The 19678-nt window shown below is 46.0% G+C and overlaps 1 protein-coding gene and 1 pseudogene across 2 annotated transcripts in view; one reads left to right on the top strand and one right to left on the bottom strand.

Moving 5' to 3' along the window:
• Positions 1-19678, top strand: part of CHD9 (chromodomain helicase DNA binding protein 9) — a 575583-nt gene that overhangs the window by 217637 nt on the left and 338268 nt on the right. The gene's annotated exons all lie outside the window — the stretch shown is intronic.
• Positions 10890-11008, bottom strand: LOC134971385 (5S ribosomal RNA; annotated as a pseudogene).

Genomic DNA, 19678 nt, shown 5'->3' with positions numbered 1-19678 from the left:
TTTTAGTATAATATAGAGTATAATGTACAGTAGAAGAGATAGTAGAAGGCTGGTCATGTCGAGGATGGCCACCTACACACAGGGGAGGCAAGATAAGGGACTACCAATTAATCATGTACTAGTGAGATCAGTCAGTCTGCTACGTTACCTATCTGGCTAAACCATTGTATTTTTCAGTGCGTGATTCAGTTACGTTAAGAACATCTATTTAAAAAATATCTAAAATTAAGAGCAATATACCATAAAAATAGCCATTTTTATTCAGCATAGTGTTCACTCTAGGCTGTTTTAGCAGGGCGCCGCGCCCTGCCCGTTTTTTAACAGGCAAAACCCGCCCTGCCCCTTTTGCGGCGCCCTGCTAGAACAGCCGCCCGCTCCCTGCCCTCCCGGCGTGTATAGATGCCGTGCGCATGCGCGCGGCATCCATTCACGCATTTGGGAGAGGGCTGGGGGAAGCCCAGCACCGACGGAGGTGCTGGGCACGCCCCCAACAGTGACGTCGCCGGCCACAGACGCTCTCTATAGTAGCGTCTGTGGGCCGCACCGCCCCCTAAAATGACGGAGGCGTGGCCACTCCCCCTAATTTGCGTGGCCGCCCCCCATTTTGGACGCGCGCGCGGCTTAGCCGCGCGCGCGCACACATGTGCCCCCGGAGTCCGGCGCCCTGCCCCTTTTCACTCCTAGAGTGAACACTAGCATAACAAGTTTATCTATGCAAAATAATACGAATCATGGCAACCTGGTACCCGGGTTTTGTTGAGCCCTGTATAATTACATACAAAATCATGAATATGGCCACTCTTGGCTATGTAATAGTAATGCCAGGGTGACTCCTAAAATGTTACATACAAATCCAGCCTTCTATTACAAACGGAACAGGCCGCACTCCATTGGTCTTTGTTAAAGTGCAGAAAAAGAGGTTTATTATGCCAACATTTCAAGGCACATTGTACACCCTGATGGAAAGGCTAATGGTCCTTAACCCCTTCAGTGGCGAGTTTCCAATTTAAAAACACACCTGGGGGTGGGGGATTTAAACTGGCGTGGGAGAAGGAGGGGGGGGGGGGGGTTTGGGTTCTGGGGGGGCGAGTGACTGGAGAGGGGAAAGTTATCGCCCCCCCATACGGCGCCTGGGAATCAGCATAAGCCATTATACAGCTAAGCCTGCCCCCCGGCCAATAGGAGTCCGGGCTTAACTCCATAATGTAGTATGCTGATTCCCGGACGCCATGCGGAAATCTTCTGGGGTAGCCAGTGCTGCCTAGCCTGGAAGATTTCCGTCCATACCACTAAAGCGTTTAAAAGTTTCCATAATAAACCTGCTTTTGTAACTGAAGACTGAATGTGTGTGTGTATATACAGTTGTGCTCATAAGTTTACATACCCTAGCAGAATTTGTGATTTTCTGGCCATTTGTCAGAGAATATGAATGATAACTCAAAAACTTTTCTTTCACTCATGGTTAGTGGTTGGGTGAAGCCATTTATTGTCAATCAACTGTGTTTACTCTTTTTAAATCATAATGACAACAGAAACTACCCAAATGACCCTGATCAAAAGTTTACATACCTCAGTTCTTAATACCGTGTATTGCCCCCTTTAACATCAATAACAGCTTGAAGTCTTTTGTGGTAGTTGTGGATGAGGCTCTTTATTTTCTCAGACAGTAAAGCTGCCCATTCTTCTTGGCAAAAAGCCTCCAGTTCCTGTAAATTCTTGGGCTGTCTTGCGTGAACTGCACATTTGAGATCTCCCCAGAGTGGCTCAATGATATTGAGGTCAGGAGACTGAGATGGCCACTCCAGAACCTTCACTTTATTCTGCTGTAGCCAATGACAGGTCGACTTGGCCTTGTGTTTTGGATCATTGTCATGTTGGAACGTCCAAGTACGTCCCATGCGCAGCTTCCGGGCTGATGAGTGCAAATTTTCCTCCAGTATTTTCTGATAACATGCTGCATTCATCTTGCCATCAATTTTGACCAAGTTTCCAGTGCCTTTGTAGCTCACACATCCCCAAAACATCAGCGATCCACCTCCGTGTTTCACAGTAGGAATGGTGTACCTTTCATCATAGGCCTTGTTGACTGCTCTTCAAATGTAACGTTTATGGTAGAGATGAGCGCCTGAAATTTTTCGGGTTTTGTGTTTTGGTTTTGGGTTCGGTTCCGCGGCCGTGTTTTGGGTTCGAACGCGTTTTGGCAAAACCTCACCGAATTTTTTTTGTCGGATTCGGGTGTGTTTTGGATTCGGGTGTTTTTTTCAAAAAACACTAAAAAACAGCTTAAATCATAGAATTTGGGGGTCATTTTGATCCCAAAGTATTATTAACCTCAAAAACCATAATTTACACTCATTTTCAGTCTATTCTGAATACCTCACACCTCACAATATTATTTTTAGTCCTAAAATTTGCACCGAGGTCGCTGTGTGAGTAAGATAAGCGACCCTAGTGGCCGACACAAACACCGGGCCCATCTAGGAGTGGCACTGCAGTGTCACGCAGGATGTCCCTTCCAAAAAACCCTCCCCAAACAGCACATGACGCAAAGAAAAAAAGAGGCGCAATGAGGTAGCTGTGTGAGTAAGATTAGCGACCCTAGTGGCCGACACAAACACCGGGCCCATCTAGGAGTGGCACTGCAGTGTCACGCAGGATGGCCCTTCCAAAAAACCCTCCCCAAACAGCACATGACGCAAAGAAAAAAAGAGGCGCAATGAGGTAGCTGTGTGAGTAAGATTAGCGACCCTAGTGGCCGACACAAACACCGGGCCCATCTAGGAGTGGCACTGCAGTGTCACGCAGGATGTCCCTTCCAAAAAACCCTCCCCAAACAGCACATGACGCAAAGAAAAAAAGAGGCGCAATGAGGTAGCTGACTGTGTGAGTAAGATTAGCGACCCTAGTGGCCGACACAAACACCGGGCCCATTTAGGAGTGGCACTGCAGTGTCACGCAGGATGTCCCTTCCAAAAAACCCTCCCCAATCAGCACATGATGCAAAGAAAAAGAAAAGAAAAAAGAGGTGCAAGATGGAATTGTCCTTGGGCCCTCCCACCCACCCTTATGTTGTATAAACAAAACAGTACATGCACACTTTAACCAACCCATCATTTCAGTGACAGGGTCTGCCACACGACTGTGACTGATATGACGGGTTGGTTTGGACCCCCCCAAAAAAGAAGCAATTAATCTCTCCTTGCACAAACTGGCTCTACAGAGGCAAGATGTCCACCTCATCATCACCCTCCGATATATCACCGTGTACATCCCCCTCCTCACAGATTATCAATTCGTCCCCACTGGAATCCACCATCTCAGCTCCCTGTGTACTTTGTGGAGGCAATTGCTGCTGGTCAATGTCTCCGCGGAGGAATTGATTATAATTCATTTTAATGAACATCATCTTCTCCACATTTTCTGGATGTAACCTCGTACGCCGATTGCTGACAAGGTGAGCGGCGGCACTAAACACTCTTTCGGAGTACACACTTGTGGGAGGGCAACTTAGGTAGAATAAAGCCAGTTTGTGCAAGGGCCTCCAAATTGCCTCTTTTTCCTGCCAGTATAAGTACGGACTGTGTGACGTGCCTACTTGGATGCGGTCACTCATATAATCCTCCACCATTCTATCAATGTTGAGAGAATCATATGCAGTGACAGTAGACGACATGTCCGTAATCGTTGTCAGGTCCTTCAGTCCGGACCAGATGTCAGCATCAGCAGTCGCTCCAGACTGCCCTGCATCACCGCCAGCGGGTGGGCTCGGAATTCTGAGCCTTTTCCTCGCACCCCCAGTTGCGGGAGAATGTGAAGGAGGAGATGTTGACAGGTCGCGTTCCGCTTGACTTGACAATTTTGTCACCAGCAGGTCTTTCAACCCCAGCAGACTTGTGTCTGCCGGAAAGAGAGATCCAAGGTAGGCTTTAAATCTAGGATCGAGCACGGTGGCCAAAATGTAGTGCTCTGATTTCAACAGATTGACCACCCGTGAATCCTTGTTAAGCGAATTAAGGGCTCCATCCACAAGTCCCACATGCCTAGCGGAATCGCTCCGTGTTAGCTCCTCCTTCAATGTCTCCAGCTTCTTCTGCAAAAGCCTGATGAGGGGAATGACCTGACTCAGGCTGGCAGTGTCTGAACTGACTTCACGTGTGGCAAGTTCAAAGGGCATCAGAACCTTGCACAACGTTGAAATCATTCTCCACTGCGCTTGAGACAGGTGCATTCCACCTACTATATCGTGCTCAATTGTATAGGCTTGAATGGCCTTTTGCTGCTCCTCCAACCTCTGAAGCATATAGAGGGTTGAATTCCACCTCGTTACCACTTCTTGCTTCAGATGATGGCAGGGCAGGTTCAGTAGTTTTTGGTGGTGCTCCAGTCTTCTGTACGTGGTGCCTGTACGCCGAAAGTGTCCCGCAATTCTTCTGGCCACCGACAGCATCTCTTGCACGCCCCTGTCGTTTTTTAAAAAATTCTGCACCACCAAATTCAAGGTATGTGCAAAACATGGGACGTGCTGGAATTTGCCCATATTTAATGCACACACAATATTGCTGGCGTTGTCCGATGCCACAAATCCACAGGAGAGTCCAATTGGGGTAAGCCATTCCGCGATGATCTTCCTCAGTTGCCGTAAGAGGTTTTCAGCTGTGTGCGTATTCTGGAAAGCGGTGATACAAAGCGTAGCCTGCCTAGGAAAGAGTTGGCGTTTGCGAGATGCTGCTACTGGTGCCGCCGCTGCTGTTCTTGCGGCGGGAGTCCATACATCTACCCAGTGGGCTGTCACAGTCATATAGTCCTGACCCTGCCCTGCTCCACTTGTCCACATGTCCGTGGTTAAGTGGACATTGGGTACAACTGCATTTTTTAGGACACTGGTGAGTCTTTTTCTGACGTCCGTGTACATTCTCGGTATCGCCTGCCTAGAGAAGTGGAACCTAGATGGTATTTGGTAACGGGGGCACACTGCCTCAATAAATTGTCTAGTTCCCTGTGAACTAACGGCGGATACCGGACGCACGTCTAACACCAACATAGTTGTCAAGGACTCAGTTATCCGCTTTGCAGTAGGATGACTGCTGTGATATTTCATCTTCCTCGCAAAGGACTGTTGAACAGTCAATTGCTTACTGGAAGTAGTACAAGTGGGCTTACGACTTCCCCTCTGGGATGACCATCGACTCCCAGCGGCAACAACAGCAGCGCCAGCAGCAGTAGGCGTTACACGCAAGGATGCATCGGAGGAATCCCAGGCAGGAGAGGACTCGTCAGAATTGCCAGTGACATGGCCTGCAGGACTATTGGCATTCCTGGGGAAGGAGGAAATTGACACTGAGGGAGTTGGTGGGGTGGTTTGCGTGAGCTTGGTTACAAGAGGAAGGGATTTACTGGTCAGTGGACTGCTTCCGCTGTCACCCAAAGTTTTTGAACTTGTCACTGACTTATTATGAATGCGCTGCAGGTGACGTATAAGGGAGGATGTTCCGAGGTGGTTAACGTCCTTACCCCTACTTATTACAGCTTGACAAAGGGAACACACGGCTTGACACCTGTTGTCCGCATTTCTGGTGAAATACCTCCACACCGAAGAGCTGATTTTTTTGGTATTTTCACCTGGCATGTCAACGGCCGTATTCCTCCCACGGACAACAGGTGTCTCCCCGGGTGCCTGACTTAAACAAACCACCTCACCATCAGAATCCTCCTGGTCAATTTCCTCCCCAGCGCCAGCAACACCCATATCCTCCTCATCCTGGTGTACTTCAACACTGACATCTTCAATCTGACTATCCGGAACTGGACTGCGGGTGCTCCTTCCAGCACTTGCAGGGGGCGTGCAAATGGTGGAAGGCGCATGCTCTTCACGTCCAGTGTTGGGAAGGTCAGGCATCGCAACCGACACAATTGGACTCTCCTTGTGGATTTGGGATTTCGAAGAATGCACAGTTCTTTGCTGTGCTGCTTTTGCCAGCTTGAGTCTTTTCATTTTTCTAGCGAGAGGCTGAGTGCTTCCATCCTCATGTGAAGCTGAACCACTAGCCATGAACATAGGCCAGGGCCTCAGCCGTTCCTTGCCACTCCGTGTCGTAAATGGCATATTGGCAAGTTTACGCTTCTCCTCCGACAATTTTATTTTAGGTTTTGGAGTCCTTTTTTTTCTGATATTTGGTGTTTTGGATTTGACATGCTCTGTACTATGACATTGGGCATCGGCCTTGGCAGACGACGTTGCTGGCATTTCATCGTCTCGGCCATGACTAGTGGCAGCAGCTTCAGCACGAGGTGGAAGTGGATCTTGATCTTTCCCTAATTTTGGAACCTCAACATTTTTGTTCTCCATATTTTAATAGGCACAACTAAAAGGCACCTCAGGTAAACAATGGAGATGGATACTAGTATACAATTATGGACTGCCTGCCGAGTGCAGACACAGAGGTAGCCACAGCCGTGAACTACCGTACTGTACTGTGTCTGCTGCTAATATAGACTGGTTGATAAAGAGATAGTATACTCGTAACTAGTATGTATGTATAAAGAAAGAAAGAAAAACCACGGTTAGGTGGTATATACAATTATGGACGGGCTGCCGAGTGCCGACACAGAGGTAGCCACAGCCGTGAACTACCGCACTGTACTGTGTCTGCTGCTAATATAGACTGGTTGATAAAGAGATAGTATACTCGTAACTAGTATGTATGTATAAAGAAAGAAAAAAAAACCACGGTTAGGTGGTATATACAATTATGGACGGGCTGCCGAGTGCCGAAACAGAGGTAGCCACAGCCGTGAACTACCGCACTGTACTGTGTCTGCTGCTAATATATAGACTGGTTGATAAAGAGATAGTATACTCGTAACTAGTATGTATGTATAAAGAAAGAAAAAAAAACCACGGTTAGGTGGTATATACAATTATGGACGGGCTGCCGAGTGCCGACACAGAGGTAGCCACAGCCGTGAACTACCGCACTGTACTGTGTCTGCTGCTAATATATAGACTGGTTGATAAAGAGATAGTATACTCGTAACTAGTATGTATGTATAAAGAAAGAAAGAAAAACCTCGGTTAGGTGGTATATACAATTATGGACGGGCTGCCGAGTGCCGACACAGAGGTAGCCACAGCCGTGAACTACCGCACTGTACTGTGTCTGCTGCTAATATAGACTGGTTGATAAAGATAGTATACTCGTAACTAGTATGTATGTATAAAGAAAGAAAAAAAACCCACGGTTAGGTGGTATATACAATTATGGACGGGCTGCCGAGTGCCGACACAGAGGTAGCCACAGCCGTGAACTACCGCACTGTACTGTGTCTGCTGCTAATATAGACTGGTTGATAAAGAGATAGTATACTCGTAACTAGTATGTATGTATAAAGAAAGAAAAAAAAAACCACGGTTAGGTGGTATATACAATTATGGACGGGCTGCCGAGTGCCGACACAGAGGTAGCCACAGCCGTGAACTACCGCACTGTACTGTGTCTGCTGCTAATATAGACTGGTTGATAAAGAGAGAGTATACTCGTAACTAGTATGTATGTATAAAGAAAGAAAAAAAAACCACGGTTAGGTGGTATATACAATTATGGACGGGCTGCCGAGTGCCGACACAGAGGTAGCCACAGCCGTGAACTACCGCACTGTATTGTGTCTGCTGCTAATATAGACTGGTTGATAAAGAGATAGTATACTACTAATATTATATATACTGGTGGTCAGGTCACTGGTCACTAGTCACACTGGCAGTGGCACTCCTGCAGCAAAAGTGTGCACTGTTTAATTTTAATATAATATTATGTACTCCTGGCTCCTGCTATAACCTATAACTGGCACTGCAGTGCTCCCCAGTCTCCCCCACAATTATAAGCTGTGTGAGCTGAGCACAGTCGGATATATATATACATTGATGCAGCACACTGGGCTGAGCAGTGCACACAGATATGGTATGTGACTGAGTCACTGTGTGTATCGTTTTTTTCAGGCAGAGAACGGATATATTAAATAAAACAAACAACTGCACTGTCTGGTGGTCACTGGTCGTCAGTCACTAAACTCTGCACTCTCTTCTACAGTATCACAGCCTCAGGTCAATCTCTCTCTCTCTCTCTCAACCCTAATCTAAATGGAGAGGACGCCAGCCACGTCCTCTCCCTATCAATCTCAATGCACGTGTGAAAATGGCGGCGACGCGCGGCTCCTTATATAGAATCCGAGTCTCGCGAGAATCCGACAGCGTCATGATGACGTTCGGGCGCGCTCGGGTTAACCGAGCAAGGCGGGAGGATCCGAGTCTGCTCGGACCCGTGAAAAAAACATGAAGTTCGTGCGGGTTCGGATTCAGAGAAACCGAACCCGCTCATCTCTAGTTTATGGTTGTGGCCAAAAAGTTCAAATTTGGTTTCATCACTCCAAATGACTTTGTTCCAGAAGTTTTGAGGCTTGTCTCTGTGCTGTTTGGAGTATTGTAAGTGGGATCCTTTGTGGAATTTGCGTAGTAATGGCTTTCTTCTGGCGACTCGACCATGCTGCCCATTTTTCTGCAAATGCCTTCTTATTGTGCATCTTGAAACAACCACACCACTTTTTTTCAGAGAGTCTTGTATTTCAGTTGAAGTTTTTTGTGGATTTTTCTTTGCATCCTGAACAATTTTCCTGGCAGTTGTGGCTGAAATTTTTGTTGGTCTACCTGACCGTGATTTGGTTTCCACAGAATCCCTCATTTTCCACTTCTTAATTAGAGTTTGAACACTGCTGATTGGCATTCTCAATTGCTTGGATACCTTTTTATACCCCTTTCCTGTTTTATACAGTTCAGTTACCTTTTCCCGCAGATCCTTTGACAATTCTTTTGCTTTCCCCATGACTCAGAATCCAGACACGTCAGTGCAGCACTGGATGAAAAATGCAAGGGTATTTCAGGAGTCCAGAAACTCACTGACCTTTTATACACACACTGATTACAAGCAAACAGATCACAGGTGAGGATGGTTACCTTTAGTAGCCATTCAAACCCGTTTGTGTCAACTTGTATGCATGTTATCAGGCCAAAATCTCCAGGGTATGTAAACTTTTGATCAGGGTCATTTGGGTAGTTTCTGTTGTCATTATGATTTAAAAAGAGTAAACACCGCTGTTTGACAATAAATGGCTTCACCCAACCACTAACCATGAGTGAAAGAAAAGTTTGTGAGTTATCATTCATATTCTCTGACAAATGGCCAGAAAATCACAAATTCTTCTAGGGTATGTAAACTTGTGAGCACAACTGTATGTGTATGTGTGTGTGTGTGTATGTTTATATTTATTTATATATACAGGTGTGTGTGTGTGTGTGTGTGTGTATGTATATATATATATATATATATATATATATATATATATATATATATATTACTTAGCAAGAGATGATACAGCGCCACTTGTGGGGTAAGGTCTCAGTAAAAGAACGTGAATTAAAAAGATTTTTTTTTTTAAATACTAAAAACACACAAAACCTAGTTATTGGTGTCTGCCACCCCTTAAGAGTGCAATACTGGTACAGTACTGCTAAAAAGAGTATATAGTGGGGGGATAAGGGTACCGGCGACTTGTGTTGTTTATAATGCAATCACTAAAACTTAAATTTATGAGCCAAAAAATATATAATAATACAAACAAGTTTTTAATAACACGTAAAAGTGGAATAAGACATAAAAATTTTCCTAAATATTGGTAAAAACATATAGGTCTTAGTAAAAGGTAAGGAGTTCTGACTTAACTTAAAATAGGCAAGGGGGTCAATGCAGGGATGCCAACGCGTTTCGTCACACCAGACTTCTTCAAGGGGTAGGGACAGAGTGAGATAACATGCCTATTTATACCCCTGGCATACTAGCTCAGGGGTTGTGATGTCATAATTAGTCATGTGATTCAATGAAAACGTTTAACCTAAAAGCAATCAAGGACACTCAATCAAGACATGGCCTAAGGCAATAAAGGTCACTGTAGACATGTTTACACTGAAAACGAGTGGTTCATAGGGCGCTAACACTGTTTAAAACGTTCAAAACTGTAAAATTGTAATGAAGTGCGGCACCTCTGCCACACTTCCGGTGACGGAGGTAGCGCGTCACGTGACTCCGGGTACTTCCGCCCCACTTCCGGTTCGCTAGTGCTCATGCGCCGGCGGCGCTCCTCGTTCACTGCGCATGTGCCTGCAGCATCTCCTAGGTAGCAGCAGTCTATGTTCAGGTCTCAATGTGGAAAATGTCCTTCCCATTGAGTACTGCGGCAGCCATATTGTTATAGGGAAAACTCCATAGAGAATTAAGGAAATGCGGTGGCCATCTTTAAGGAGTCTTTGGGGACCCAGAAAATCGTAGTTTAACGGTATCCATGACAACGGCTCCATATAAATAAAAACAAGAAAGATATATGGTGAAATCTATGTACTGGTTTTACACACAGGTAAACATAATGGAAAATGCTAGATAAGGGGATAATATAACCTACTCTGCCACATAATAGATCTTAACGATAATTACATTAACATGTGCAAACGCTGCAAAGATGTGTACCTAAAAGTGACATCTCTTATTATAGCGGTGGTGAGTGGACTTACAGGTGACAATATTAGTGAGATTTACAAAAAAGGTTGTAAGATTAACCACATTGATGGTGAGGAACAGAGAAGAAAGAACCAGGAGAAGATTTAGTAAATTAATAAATTCTTAAAAAATCATATAAATGAGTGATACTGGGAATGGTGATGGTATTTATACACAGAGTAAATATTACTCCATAATTTATAAATCCTAGGGTGAACCGTGAATAGTGTGAACCTATTAGTGCCAAGTGATATCAGATCGGTCACTAGTTGGCTTGACGTCATTTGTCAGTCCTTACAGTACCTGATCTTCCCAGGCAGTCCCCCTCCCTGGTACTGATCAGGCCCAAACACTGCTTAGCTTCCAAGATCGGACGGGGTTGGGCGTACCAGTGTGGTTTGACTGTACGCGAAAGTAGACATCTTAACACCAGAAACCCGATCGCACAATAACACTCGAGTCCTGGTGATTTATTACTTTATTGTAGTGTGAGATGGACAACAAGAATGGATAAAAAAGAATGTGCAAGAATGAGGAAAAAGGAATACAAGGAATGTTGGAGGTTACAGCACCTCATAAAAAAGGTGCAATCTCATATCCCTAGTTCAGACCCGTAGGTTGCAAGGTCTGTAGCTGGAATATCCAGTACATCTCTCTTCTCGAGAGTTTGTTCGCGAGGTCACCTCCTCTCTCTCCCAGACACACATGTTCAATTGCCTTGAACGTAAGATCCTCAGGATTGGAGTTGTGTTGCAATGTAAAATGTCTGGAAACAGTGTGGATTACTGTGCATAGGTTTTAGGCAGGTGTCGAAAAAATGCTGCAAAGTAAGAGTGCTTGCATAACTAGAAGAGGAAAGTTTATTTACATTAATTAACAAAATGCTTAGTGAATGAACAGAAGTGAATTTCAAATCAGTATTTGGTGTGACCAACCATTGCCTTCAAAACAGCATAAATTCTTCTAGGTACACTTGCACAGTTTTTGAAGGATCTCTGCATGGAGGTTGTAACAAACATCTTTGAGAACTAACCACAGTTGTAGTCTTGCCCAAATCCTTCTGTCTCTTCATGTAATCCCAGGCACCGCCCTGATGGTATTGTATGGTTGTACCTGCCTGTATCTCTCAGTATTGAAGCACAAAGAAACCGGCAGCGTTGAGGACTGTAGATGTAGTGATCGGCCAAGGAAGCTTAGTGCATTTGATGAAAGACACACAACATAAGGGTACTGGGGAAAAGGATGGAAAACCTCTTAATATCAATAATGCTTTGAGAACAGAGCACTTCATTAACCAATAATAGAGTCTAGAAGCTGGAGGCTGTATGCATAAAAAATGGGAGATTAAATGACAAATTTCACTAGCAGAAAATACCTTGTGCCATGATGATGATGATGATGATAATTATAGTAAATTTAAGCCAATGAATAAAGAACATGAAAATGCACATCTCAAATAAGCTAAAAATATCTAAAAAGGGATGAGACCAAAAGTATATTAAGTTATTATTTAATAAAGACAAATAATTAGGTCACTCTTATCCGTTTTATAATTAACACATTTTTGAAGTAATTACTTTTGCCTTTAAAGTATGTATAATAATGATGGTAGAAAAATGTAATGAACAGAAAATTGGATACTCGTCTAAATTCCTTAGCAGCAGCTGCTGTCTCATAGTGGTAGCCGCATTTTTGTGACTGGGGCACGAAGTTACATATTTATTCATTTATTACCAGTTATTAATATAGCTTGCACATATTCCGTAGCGCTTTTACAGAGAATATTTGTTCATTCACATTAGTCCCTGCCTCAGTAGAGCTTACAGTCTATATTCCCTACCACACATACACACATTCACACTAGGGTTAATTTTTGTTGGATACCAATTAACCTACCAGTATATTTTTGAATTGTGGAAAGAAACTGTAGTACCCGGAGGAAACCCGTGCAAGTATGGGGAGAATATACAAACTCCACACAGTTAGGGCCATGGCGAGAATCGATCCAGTCACCTTGGTGCTGTGAGGCAGTAATGCTAATCATTACACTGTCCATGCGAAGGTATTTAGTAAAAGTTGCAGGACATGTATTAGACATTAAGTTAAATTTGTCTAAAAGCAGTAAACCTCTTTATAGCAGCTGCCACACATAGTTTAATTGTATTCTTTAAATAACAAGTTAAATACTGTTTCTCTGACGTCCTAAGTGGATGCTGGGGACTCCGTCAGGACCATGGGGATTAGCGGCTCCGCAGGAGACAGGGCACAAAAGTAAAAGCTTTAGGATCAGGTGGTGTGCACTGGCTCCTCCCCCTATGACCCTCCTCCAAGCCTCAGTTAGATTTTTGTGCCCGGCCGAGAAGGGTGCAATCTAGGTGGCTCTCCTAAAGAGTTGCTTAGAGTAAAAGTTTTGTTAGGTTTTTTATTTTCAGTGAGTCCTGCTGGCAACAGGCTCACTGCATCGAGGGACTTAGGGGAGAGAAGTGAACTCACCTGCGTGCAGGATGGATTGGCTTCTTAGGCTACTGGACACCATTAGCTCCAGAGGGAGTCGGAACACAGGTCTCACCCTGGGGTTCGTCCCGGAGCCGCGCCGCCGACCCCCTTGCAGATGCCGAAAAGTGAAGAGGTCCAGAAACCGGCGGCAGAAGACTTTTCAGTCTTCATAAGGTAGCGCACAGCACTGCAGCTGTGCGCCATTGTTGTCAGCACACTTCATAGCAGCGGTCACTGAGGGTGCAGGGCGCTGGGGGGGGCGCCCTGGGCAGCAATGATAGTACCTTATTCTGGCTAAAAATACATCACATATAGCCCCTGGGGGCTATATGGATGTATTTAACCCCTGCCAGGTCTCAGAAAAACGGGAGAAGAAGCCCGCCGAAAAGGGGGCGGGGCCTATTCTCCTCAGCACACAGCGCCATTTTCCCTCACAGAAATGCTGGTGGGAAGGCTCCCAGGCTCTCCCCTGCACTGCACTACAGAAACAGGGTTAAAACAGAGAGGGGGGGCACTTATTTGGCGATATGACTATATATATTAAAATGCTATAAGGGAAAAACACTTATATAAAGGTTGTCCCTGTATAATTATAGCGTTTTTGGTGTGTGCTGGCAAACTCTCCCTCTGTCTCCCCAAAGGGCTAGTGGGGTCCTGTCCTCTATCAGAGCATTCCCTGTGTGTGTGCTGTGTGTCGGTACGTGTGTGTCGACATGTATGAGGACGATGTTGGTGAGGAGGCGGAGCAATTGCCTGTAATGGTGATGTCACTCTCTAGGGAGTCGACACCGGAATGGATGGCTTATTCAAGGAATTACGTGATAATGTCAACAGAGACGGCCGGCAAACAAAATAGTACCTGTCCAGGCGCCTCAAACACCGTCAGGGGCTTTAAAACGCCCATTTACCTCAGTCGGTCGACACAGACACGGACACTGATTTCAGTGTCGACGGTGAAGAAACAAACGTATTTTCCTTTAGGGCCACACGTTACTTGTTAAGGGCAATGAAGGAGGTGTTACATATTTCTGATACTACAAGTACCACAAAAAAGGGTATTATGTGGAGTGTGAAAAAACTACCTGTAGTTTTTCCTGAATCAGATAAATTAAATGAAGTGTGTGATGATGCGTGGGTTTCCCCCGATAGAAAATTATTGGCGGTATACCCTTTCCCGCCAGAAGTTAGGGCGCGTTGGGAAACACCCCTTAGGGTGGATAAGGCGCTCACACGCTTATCAAAACAAGTGGCGGTACCGTCTCCAGATAGGGCCGTCCTCAAGGAGCCAACTGATAGGAGGCTGGAAAATATCCTAAGAAGTATATACACACATACTGGTGTTATACTGCGACCAGCGATCGCCTCAGCCTGGATGTGCAGAGCTGGGGTGGCTTAGTCGGATTCCCTGACTAAAAATATTGATACCCTTGACAGGGACAGTATTTTATTGACTATAGAGCATTTAAAGGATGCATTTCTATATATACGAGATGCACAGAGGGATATTTGCACTCTGGCATCAAGAGTAAGTGCGATGTCCATATCTGCCAGAAGATGTTTATGGACACGACAGTGGTCAGGTGATGCAGATTCCAAACGGCACAAAGAAGTATTGCCGTATAAAGGGGAGGAGTTATTTGGGGTCGGTCCATCGGACCTGGTGGCCACGGCAACTGCTGGAAAATCCACCGTTTTTACCCTAAGTCACATCTCTGCAGAAAAAGACACCGTCTTTTCAGCCTCAGTCCTTTCGTCCCCATAAGAGTCATATCTGCCCAGGGATAGAGGAAAGGGAAGAAGACTGCAGCAGGCAGCCCATTCCCAGGAACAGAAGCCTCCACCGCTTCTGCCAAGTTTCTCAGCATGACGCTGGGGCCGTACAGGACCCCTGGATCCTACAAGTAGGATCCCAGGGGTACAGATTGGAAAGTCGAGACGTTTCCCCCTCGCAGGTTCCTGAAGTCTGCTTTACCAACGTCTCCCTCCGACAGGGAGGCAGTATTGGAAACAATTCACAAGCTGTATTCCCAGCAGGTGATCATCAAAGTACCCCTCCTACAACAAGGAAAGGGGTATTATTCCACACTATGTTGTGGTACTGAAGCCAGAAGGCTCGGTGAGACCTATTCTAAATCTGAAATATTTGAACACTTACAAAGGTTCAAATCAAGATGGAGTCACTCAGAGCAGTGATAGCGAACCAGGAAGAAGGGGACTATAGGGTGTCCCGGGACATCAGGGATAATTACCTCCATGTCCCAATTTGCCCTTCTCACCAAGGGTACCTCAGGTTCGTGGTACAGAACTGTCACTATCAGTTTCAGACGCTGCCGTTTGGATTGTCCACGGCACCCCGGGTCTTTACCAAGGTAATGGCCGAAATGATGATTCTTCTTCAAAGAAAATGGACGACCTCCTGATAAGAGCAAGGTCCAGAGAACAGTTGGAGGTCGGAGTAGCACTATCTCAAGTAGTTCTACGACAGCACGGGTGGATTCTAAATATTCCAAAACCGCAGTTGTTTCCGACGACACATCGGCTGTTCCTAGGGATGATTCTGGACACAGTCCAGAAAAGGGTGTTTCTCCCGGAGAAGAAAGCCAGGGAGTTATCCGAGCTAGTCAGGAACCTCCTAAAACCAGGAAAAGTGTCAGTGCATCATTGCACAAGGGTCCTGGGAAAAATGGTGGCTTCTTACGAAGCGATTCCATTCGGCAGTTTTCACGCAAGAACTTTTCAGTGGGATCTGCTGGAAAAATGGTCCGGATCGCATCTTCAGATGCATCAGCGGATAACCCTGTCTCCAAGGACAAGGGTGTTTCTTCTGCGGTGGCTGCAAAGTACTCATCTACTAATGGGCCGCAGATTCGGCATTCAGGAAGGGTCCTGGTGACCAGGGATGCCAGCCTGAGAGGCTGGGGAGCAGTCACACAGGGAAAAAATTTCCTGGGAGTGTGATCAAGTCTGGAGAATTCTCTCCACATAAATATACTGGAGCTAAGGGCAAGTTACAATGCTCTTAGCTTAGCAAGACCTCTGCTTCAAGGTCAGCCGGTATTGATCCAGTGGGACAACATCACGGCAGTCGCCCACGTAAACAGACAGGGCGGCACAAGAAGCAGAAGGGCAATAGCAGAAACTACAAGGATTCTTCGCTGGGCGGAAAATCAGGTGATAGCACTGTCAGCAGTGTTCATTCCGACGCCCAGGAGAGTGGAGATTTCATCGGGAAGTCTTCCACATGATTGTGAACCATTGGGAAAGACCAAAGGTGGACATGATGGCGTCCCGCCTGAACAAAAAACTGGACAGGTATTGCGCCAGGTCAAGAGACCCTCAGGCAATAGCTGTGGACGCTCTGGTAACACCGTGGGTGTACCAGTCAGTGTATGTGTTCCCTCCTCTGCTTCTCATACCCAAGGTACTGAGAATTATAAGACGTAGAGGAGTAAGAACTATACTCGTGGCTCCGGATTGGCCAAGAAGGACTTGGTACCTGGAACTTCAAGAGATGCTCACAGAGGACTCATGGCCTCTGCCGCTAAGAAGGGACTTGCTTCAGCAAGTACCATGTCTGTTCCAAGACTTACCGCGGCTGCGTTTGACGGCATGGCGGTTGAACGCCGGATCCTAAGGGAAAAAGGCATTCCGGAAGAGGTCATTCCTACCCTGGTCAAAGCCAGGAAGGAGGTGACCGCACAACATTATCACCACATGTGGCGAAAATATGTTGCGTGGTGTGAGGCCAGGAAGGCCCCACGAAGAAATTTCAACTCTGTCGATTCCTGCATTTCCTGCAAACAGGAGTGTCTATGGGCCTCAAATTGGGGTCCATTAAGGTTCAAATTTCGGCCCTGTCGATTTTCTTCCAGAAAGAATTGGCTTCAGTTCCTGAAGTCCAGAAGTTTGTCAAGGGAGTACTGCATATACAACCCCCTTTTGTGCCTCCAGTGGCACCCTGGGATCTCAACGTAGTTCTGGGATTCCTCAAATCACATTGGTTTAAACCGCTCAAATCTGTGGATTTGAAATATCTCACATGGAAAGTGACCATGCTGTTGGCCCTGGCCTCGGCCAGGCGAGTGTCAGAATTGGCGGCTTTGTCTCACAAAAGCCCATATCTGATTGTCCATTCGGACAGGGCAGAGCTGCGGACTCGTCCCCAGTTTCTCCCTAAGGTGGTGTCAGTGTTTCACCTGAACCAGCTTATTGTGGTACCTGCGGCTACTAGGGACTTGGAGGACTCCAAGTTGCTAGATGTTGTCAGGGCCCTGAAAATATAGGTTTACCAGGACGGCTGGAGTCAGGAAAACTGACTTGCTGTTATCCTGTATGCACCCAATAAACTGGGTGCTCTTGCTTCTAAGCAGACGATTGCTAGTTGGATGTGTAGTACAATTCAGCTTGCACATGCTGTGGCAGGCCTGCCACAGCCAAAATATGTAAATGCCCATTCCACAAGGAAGGTGGGCTCATCTTGGGCGGCTGCCCGAGGGGTCTCGGCTTTACAACTTTGCCGAGCAGCTACTTGGTCAGGGGCACACCCTGACTGAGGAGGACCTGGAGTTCTCTCATTCGGTGCTGCAGAGTCATCCGCACTCTCCCGCCCGTTTGGGAGCTTTGGTATAATCCCCATGGTCCTGACGGAGTCCCCAGCATCCACTTAGGACGTCAGAGAAAATAAGAATTTACTTACCGATGATTCTATTTCTCGTAGTCCGTAGTGGATGCTGGGCGCCCATCCCAAGTGCGGATTGTCTGCAATACTTGTACATAGTTATTGTTACAAAAATCGGGTTATTATTGTTGTGAGCCATCTTTTCAGAGGCTCCGCTGTTATCATGCTGTTAACTGGGTTCAGATCACAGGTTGTACAGTGTGATTGGTGTGGCTGGTATGAGTCTTACCCGGGATTCAAAATCCTTCCTTATTGTGTACGCTCGTCCGGGCACAGTATCCTAACTGAGGCTTGGAGGAGGGTCATAGGGGGAGGAGCCAGTGCACACCACCTGATCCTAAAGCTTTTACTTTTGTGCCCTGTCTCCTGCGGAGCCGCTAATCCCCATGGTCCTGACGGAGTCCCCAGCATCCACTACGGACTACGAGAAATAGAATTATCGGTAAGTAAATTCTTATTTTTACGTATGCACCTAATTGTTGTTTTGCTTAGCCGTCCTTTTACATATAATTATCTCCTCTTCAAATTCTTTCTGGAGTGCTAAGAAGTATGGTGGCATGTCACATATACAGATGTTTTTGCACTTTTATGCAGAGGGGAGGGAGAATTTTACAGTGCAAGCAGAGCTCACGTGATTGGTTTGCACAGTAATCTAGTAACCACATAACACTAGAAACTGTATTCTAAATTATTTATAGTAACCTGAAGAAACAAGTCAAAGAAAATGTTGATTTCTTCTTGTATCCTGCCACGTTCTTCTGCATAAATAAATAAATAAATAAATCAAACATTGTTATATCATGGAATTGCTGCTTTTAATGCAAAGAACCAATTTATCAGGTAGTCTTTCCACTACGGTTCCTGTACTCCACCCTAGACACTCTCCCTAGCTAGACCTCTGTGACCTGAACTTGAGTTTCTGCCTGACACTCTTCCTGATGCTGCTGTTGGCTGGGGCTCTGTTCCCTTCACACCACTGACCACCAGAAGACTAAACCACCCTTGCCGCAGTACTATTTCCGGGAGCTGGGGCACATACTCTGAATCCGGTACAGTCTCTGTAAATGCAGGATGTAGAGCATCCCTACCCTAACCCTCACCTTGTCCTCTAATTTAAACATCGCCCTAAACATTAATTGTAATAGAGCTACACCCTCTATTATCCGGCACCTCTTAATCCGGACAGATAATGAGCTAGGGGAAGTTAGGCTGTGGATGGGAGTTATGATGCAGGAGTGGTTAGATAGGTAGCAGGAGACTTAGGCTGGAGGTGGGGTAGTCGTGCTGCGAGTGTGGAGTCGTGCTGCGGGCATTGGGCTGTGGGAGCCATGCTGGATAGATTTTTGGGGAGGGGGGGCAGAGTGCCGGAACAGAGGGTGCGGATTATCGGTGATGTACCCTAACCGCAAACGTCTCCCTGACCATAACCCGTACACCTAATTCCTTCACCCGAACCACTAAGTCAACCCTAATGTTCTATCCCTAATACCCTAATCCAATCCCCTAAACCAGTGGTTCTCAAACTCTGTCCTCAGGACCCCACACAGTTCAGCTGCACTGTGTATCACCAACTGTCACATTTTAAAAATACACAGGTGACCTGAAAAACATGAACTGTGTGGAGTCCTGAGGACAGATTTTAAGATCCTGTGCCCTAAACTAACCGTAACCCCTAATCCAAACACCTCAACCTAATGCCCTAACACCCTAATACCCTAACCCTAATACCCTAACTTTAAAGGGTAGACTGGATGGGACATATGGTTCTTATCTGTCGTCACATTCTGGGCCAGATGTACTAAGTTTCACGGTGATAAAGTACCAACCAACCAGCTCCTAACTGTCATTTTTCAAACCCATCTTTTAACATGGCAGTTTGAATCTTATTGGGTGGCACTTTATCACC

Source organism: Pseudophryne corroboree, chromosome 11 (genome assembly GCF_028390025.1).
Source record: "Pseudophryne corroboree isolate aPseCor3 chromosome 11, aPseCor3.hap2, whole genome shotgun sequence".
Lineage (NCBI taxonomy): Eukaryota > Metazoa > Chordata > Amphibia > Anura > Myobatrachidae > Pseudophryne > Pseudophryne corroboree.
Note: the sequence above shows the minus strand (reverse complement) of the source record. Positions and strands in the feature narration are given on the sequence as shown.